This window comes from Amaranthus tricolor, chromosome 5 (genome assembly GCF_026212465.1).
Source record: "Amaranthus tricolor cultivar Red isolate AtriRed21 chromosome 5, ASM2621246v1, whole genome shotgun sequence".
Lineage (NCBI taxonomy): Eukaryota > Viridiplantae > Streptophyta > Magnoliopsida > Caryophyllales > Amaranthaceae > Amaranthus > Amaranthus tricolor.
In genome coordinates this window covers 6,427,180-6,433,631 of record NC_080051.1, presented here as the reverse complement: position 1 = coordinate 6,433,631, position 6,452 = coordinate 6,427,180, and the positions used below count along the sequence as shown (strand labels likewise).

Below are 6,452 nucleotides of genomic sequence, written 5' to 3'. Positions count from 1 at the left end.
TGAAGGACGTAAAGTCCCGATCAAGTTTTTGGCGCCGTTGCCGGGGAGTGGCGACTTTGTTAACTGTTTTTTCTTGATTAGTTGGTTCATTGTTCTTTATCATTTTGAGTTGTTTTCATTTTTCTCTTCACTTTTCACTTGACCCCGATTTTTTAGTGTAGTATATGCAAACTAGGTCTCAAGGACAAGAAAATATTGCACCTATTAATCCTGAAATTGGGAGGAGAAGAAGGAGAAGAAAACAACGAAAAATGGCGGTAGAACACCCAAAATCCCTTCGGGAATATGCCATGCCTAATGTTAGTCTAGGGTCGAGTATTGTTCAGCCAATAATCACAGCCGCAAATTATGAGATCAAACTAGCTTTCTTTCAATTCATTGCTCATAATCAATTTTTCGGCACTGAGATGGAGAATCCAAACGACCACCTTGATGAGTTCGTGAACAAGTGTGGCACTGTGAGATATCAGGGTATTTTTGATGAACAAATAAAGCTGATATTGTTTCCCCTACTCACTCCGTGGTGAGGCAAGAGATTAATTAAGATCTGCAGGGCCAAACAAGTATTGCACTAGGAAGGCATTATCTAACACTTTCCTTGCTCGATTCTTTTCACCAGACAAAACTGCTAAACTACGTAATGACATCACCTCATTCTGTCAAGAAGATTGTAACAGGCTCAAATTTCTTAATCTTAATCTTTCGATTAATTATTCCGAAATTTTTTTTTCGAATTCCCAATCCTTTGGTTTATCTAATTCATATGACCTTTAATTCCTAAACCTTATTCCGATTTTGTAATTTCATCAAAATATTTTTAACTTAAAAGTATATATATAGATAAATATATATATTCTTAAATTTCTTTATAAGCACTAAAATATTATTTTATTATTTTATACTACGAAAAGTAAAATTTTAATATTATATTTACGATTTTATTAAAACGTTACGTTTCAATTTCATTTCCTTTAACTAACTTTACTACTTATCATTTTAACCATACAACTTTGATTTAATTATTTTATACCTAAAAATTAACAATATTAACTTTAAGTATTGTTTTAACCAAAGTTTTCTAAGTAAACTATCATATTTTCATAATCAAACCTTAATCATACTTTCCCATTAATCTAAAACATTTCACCAGTATAAACTAGAACAAAATTTGATGAACCAAAATCCTTTCTACATCAATTCATAATGTTCATCACTTACACAAGCTATCACCATTTCCTTACACTAGTTAACCTTCTTCTACACTCCTAACTCTTACACATCCACTTACACACTCCAACTCTTACACATTCACTTACACACTCTAAATCATTTACACAAGTTAACCTTATTTTTCATAGAATCTTATGAACTAAAAAGTTGCCCAAAACCCATTATAATACCCCTCCTTATCCATGAGATCACTTGCACCCCCATCATCAAATCTTTCTACCATTCTTTCTTCTATCTTCACTTCATTAACACCTTACTAACTTTATACCATTTTTATTTGTTGAAGAATCAAATGAAGATGGAGCTTGATCTTATCACTTCTTAAGCCAATAATCATCAACTTTTGAATCTCAAGTATTATCTTTTGAAGCTTGGATATCATTTTCTTTTGGGTAATTAAAGATCTACTTCTTTGAAGCTTGGAGCCTTGAAGACTTTCTCTTTTTGAGCTTATTTCTCTTTTTCTATTGACATTCTCTTACTAGGTTTAGCACCACCTTCGGAGGAAAATGGTACACATTTTCTTAACTCTCTCGTTATATGATATTTATTTATGGTGTTACTCGATATTATAAAAGCATGATCAACATGATTTTATTTTAATCATTTAAACTTTACATGGTAATATTAAAATCATATCCCGTTTAGTGAGATTTTCGTCAAAACAATATTACTTTTTGGACACTCGAAAAAAAAGTCATATATGTGGAAATTTTTTATTAATATGATAATATAGATATATATGAATTTTACTAGCTAAATAAACTTATGTGTTTAAAATGATTCCATATCATCTTGGTGCTTTGATAAATTTTTTTTTTTGGTTGGACTCAAGTAATTATAAAGAATTATTAATCGGTTTACCGGTAACATAGTCAAACAAATTTGTTACAATACTTAGCGTTGTTTTTTTCTTGAAAACTCATTTCATTAAGATTTTGGACCCTTAATAACTTGTCGGATTATGTTTTTTTTATAGTTATGATAGATCCGTTTTACTATTTTACAAGTTATTTGATAAAATACGTTATTAAGTACTTAGAAATATTACCCTTGTCTTTTATGATTATTTAATATATAATAATGACTTAGTTTGGCCTCAGGAATCTTAGTATAGCTACGAAAATTTGTTATTTAATTATATTAATTTATTAGATACTAGTAATTTGTTTCTCTTAAAAGGGTAGAACTGTCAAAATTTTGACCAGTGGAAGTTTGACTTATAAGAATGTAAAATATTTCGGTTCAGAGTCTTGTTTGATATTGCATGATATTGATTGTATGACTCTGATAGTAAGGTAACGTCGAACCATGGACCGGCATGTAAAATCCCGGCGTCCGTGTTAGCCGGCACGTAAAATGCGGTTTCAGACAGTGGATCCGAGAAAAACCCATCCTGTGAAGTATTTAGCATAACAGTATTGAGAGGAGTGACGACTCCCACCACAGTTAGGGTTTAAGACTACGGTCCTCACCTAACCAGACCCTTACATATATCAGTTGTCATTATTGTTGTGATCTTTTGATGTGTTGTGATGGTAAACTTATAAGGCTTAATTGAACTTGATTAAACAAGCATTAAGGTTACCAAGTATTTAGTAGCAGTACTGAACTTCTGCAAGTATTAAGAATGTAATTCAATGGCTTAGTAAAGGTCAATAATGAATAATAACCTTCTATATTGTGCCTGATGATTATTTTGTAAGCATGATTTAACTATCGCATCATAAGCTTGTTGAGAAACATTGTAATCAGCTTTATCGCTGACCAATTTAATCGGCTGTCATCCGTATTATGGATGACAGTATTTTGTAGGAAAATATAGCTCAGGTTTCGATCCAGGCCGCAACTTTATTTATTCTATCGAGGAATTAGCTGCATTGATTTTACTTGATGACTTTGATGAGTATATTGTACTTATGTTTTTTTTATCGTATTTAAGCAAACCTTATTTTATATTTTCTGAGTTGTAAGATTTTTTTTCTTTTTTTTACCTTATGTTTTGAATGCTATTAGTTCCATGTGGTATTAGAGCTAAAGTTACTCGAATCTTTGAATTTTAGTTCCACAAGAAAGGCTCGATAGCCGACTTTAAAAAAAATAATAATAATAATAAAATAAAATAAAAAATAAAGAATTTATGATTTTCAAAACAACTCTTCCTAAAAATTCTATTTGTTTTCTATGTGCTTATGTGACAATGTGTAAAATGGCGTAACTTCATCTGATCACAAAGCTAGAGTTCGAGAGCTAGAAGCACAACTAGCTCGGATGGAAAGGACAAATGAGCGACTGATCACCCTCATGGAGAATCAGGCTCAAGAGGCCAATGACGACGCGAAATACTTTAAGAATATGGCATATCATCGTCCGTCGCAATACGACGGAGAAGCTGATCCGGTTTGCTTCGAGAATTGGCTCGTAGAGATGGAGAAACTTTTAGAGGTCATTAACTGTCAAGCGTACCTAAAAGTAAAGCTGGCTTCCTTCTACCTATCTGTTCCAGCAGAGTTATGGTGGCGTTCTATCAAGGCCACTATGAGTGATACCTTTTGGGATGATTTCCTTATAACTCTTCGTCAACAATTCTATCCGCCATCACTCCAACGGAAAAAGGAGAATAAGTTCTTACATCTTTGTCAGGGTCTTATGACCGTGATTGAGTACAATTGTAAGTTCAATGAGCTGTCTTGATTTGCTTCTGACATCGTAAGCAAAGAAAGTGTTCGTGCATCCCGCTTCTTCGAGGGTCTTAATCTTAAGATCCAAAGGGGATCGGGAAGTATTCTGACTTCCAAGATCTCTACGACCGAGCGCTTGAGTATGAAAGGATCCTTGAGAAGGAGGACAACACCAACAAAAGAAAATTTGGTGGAGGCAACAAAAACAGGAACAAGAGACCGACCAATTGGGATCGCAAGCCGTTCCAAACAACAACTTCAACAAGAATCACAGTTTGGAAGTGTCGCTTATGTGGTAAGGATCACCGAGGTCGTTGATGCACTAGGAATATCATCTGCTTCAAATGCAAAAAGGAGGGTCAAGTGTCCACTAACTGCCGAGAAGGGATACAGTTGGGAGCTAGTATAACTGGTAATTATGGAGCTCCTAGTTCTTCTGGAAATGTTCAGAGTATTGCAGCTAGGAGGACTGCGGGTTGGCACGCTATTAGCAACCATGTAGACAATCTTCATCAGGCATTTGAGGGCTAGGTCATTTCTGGTCACTTTGTCGTAGGAAACTCTTTGGCTCATATTCTTTTTGATTCAGGAGCTGACTGATCTTTTATCTCTACTTCTTTCCTTCATAAATCCTCTATTTCTCTCTTGAACCTCAAAAATTTAATCTCCAAATTCTATTTCCTGACGGTTCACCATTCCTTTGTGACCGTATCATTCCTAATTTCCCTCTTAAGATTTGGGACAACCATCTACCTGCCGATTTAATAGTGTTTGAGTTGCGTACATATGATATTATTTTTTGAATGGACTAGTTGGGACATCATCATGCGAAGATTTTGTGTAAAGAGAAGATCGTTCGGGTTAAGGCTCCAAGTGGAGAATGTTTGATTAGGAAGAATTCTGTGTTTCCCATTCAGACCATTTCTGCAATTCAAACCATTGAGATGATTAAACATGGAGATAAGGGATATTTGTAGATTATTGCTAGTATTTCGGAGAAAATCAAGTTAAGTACTGAGGAAACCTCAATTGTTTGTGATTACCCTGATGTTTTTCTTGAGGATCTACCTGGGTTACCTCCAAGGAGATCGGTTGACTTTCATATTGATCTAATTGCTGATACTACCCCTATCTCTAAGACTCCGTACCGTTTTGCTCCAGCTGAGTTAGCCGAATGGAAAAAGCAATTGGATGAGTTATTGGAGAAAGGTTTTATCCGACTAGTGTGTCACCCTAGGGAGCCCCTGTTCTGTTTGTGAAGAAGAAAGATGGAACGATGAGATTGTGCATTGATTATAGGAAGATTAATAAGATCACCATTAAGAACCGTTACCCTTTGCCTAGGATCGATGATTTCATTGATCAGCTAAGAGGCGCTCAAGTGTTCTCGAAGATTGATTTAAGGTCTGGATATAATCAGTTGAGGATAGCCAAGGAGGATGTTTCTAAAACAGCATTTCGGACCCGATATGGACATTATGAGTTTTTAGTGATGCCATTTGGGTTAACAAATGCACCTGTAGCATTTATGGATTTGATGCAGAGGTATCTTCGTCCTTATTTGGATAAATTCGTGGTTATTTTTATCGATGATATTTTGCTATATTCAAGGAGTAGGGAAGAACATAAAGAACACTTGAGAATGATTCTGGATCTTTTGAGAAAAGAGAAATTGTACGGGAAGTTTAGTAAGTAAGAGTTTTGGCTTGAGGAAATTTCTTTTCTAGGTTATATGGTGTCTAAGGGTGGAATTTCTATAGATCCTAAGAAGATTAAAGCAATAACGGACTGGCCGATTCCTAGAAATGTGACTGAAGTTCGGAACTTTTTGTGATTAGCTGGGTACTATAGGAAATATGTTGAAAACTTTTCTAAAGTTGTTGGTCCCATGATTAAGCTGTTGAAGAAAGGGATACGATTTCAGTGGAATGAGAGGCACACAATTGCTTTCGAGGAATTAAAGAAAAGACTTACTACCGCCCCCGTTTTAGCAGTGCCTGATTGTAGCAAGCCATTCGAGATCTATTGTGATGCTTCATTCGAAGGTTTGGGTTGTGTGCTTATGCAAGAAGGAAAGGTCATAGCATATGCATTGAGGCAGTTAAGGCCACATGAGGTGAATTACCCCGTGCATGACATTGAACTTGCTGCAGTGATCTTTGCTTTGACGTTGTGGAGACATTATTTTTATGGGTTACCGTGTAAGATCTACACTGATCATCAAAATATGAGGTATGTCTTCAGCCAAAAGGAATTGAACATGTGCCAAAGGCGGTGGCTTGAGGTTATGTCTGTACCATGGGAGTTGTACCACCCTGGAAAAGCGAATAAGGTAGCTGATGCCTTGAGTAGGAGACCGAGAGTGTCTGTGAATGCCATTATGTCTGTACCATGGGAGTTGTATCATGAGATGTAGAGTTTGGGATTAGAGATTTGTAGTCGACACGAGGTTGGTCATTGTTTGGGAGCAATGACTATACAACCCACTTTTTTTTGATTGTATAATTCAGGCACAACTTGAGGATCCAGAGATTATTGAGT

At 35.5% G+C, this 6,452-nt stretch overlaps 1 pseudogene; it reads left to right on the top strand.

Moving 5' to 3' along the window:
• The first annotated feature begins 3,585 nt into the window (after window positions 1-3,585).
• LOC130812821 (uncharacterized) lies at window positions 3,586-5,745 on the top strand (annotated as a pseudogene).
• Window positions 5,746-6,452: the final 707 nt, after the last annotated feature.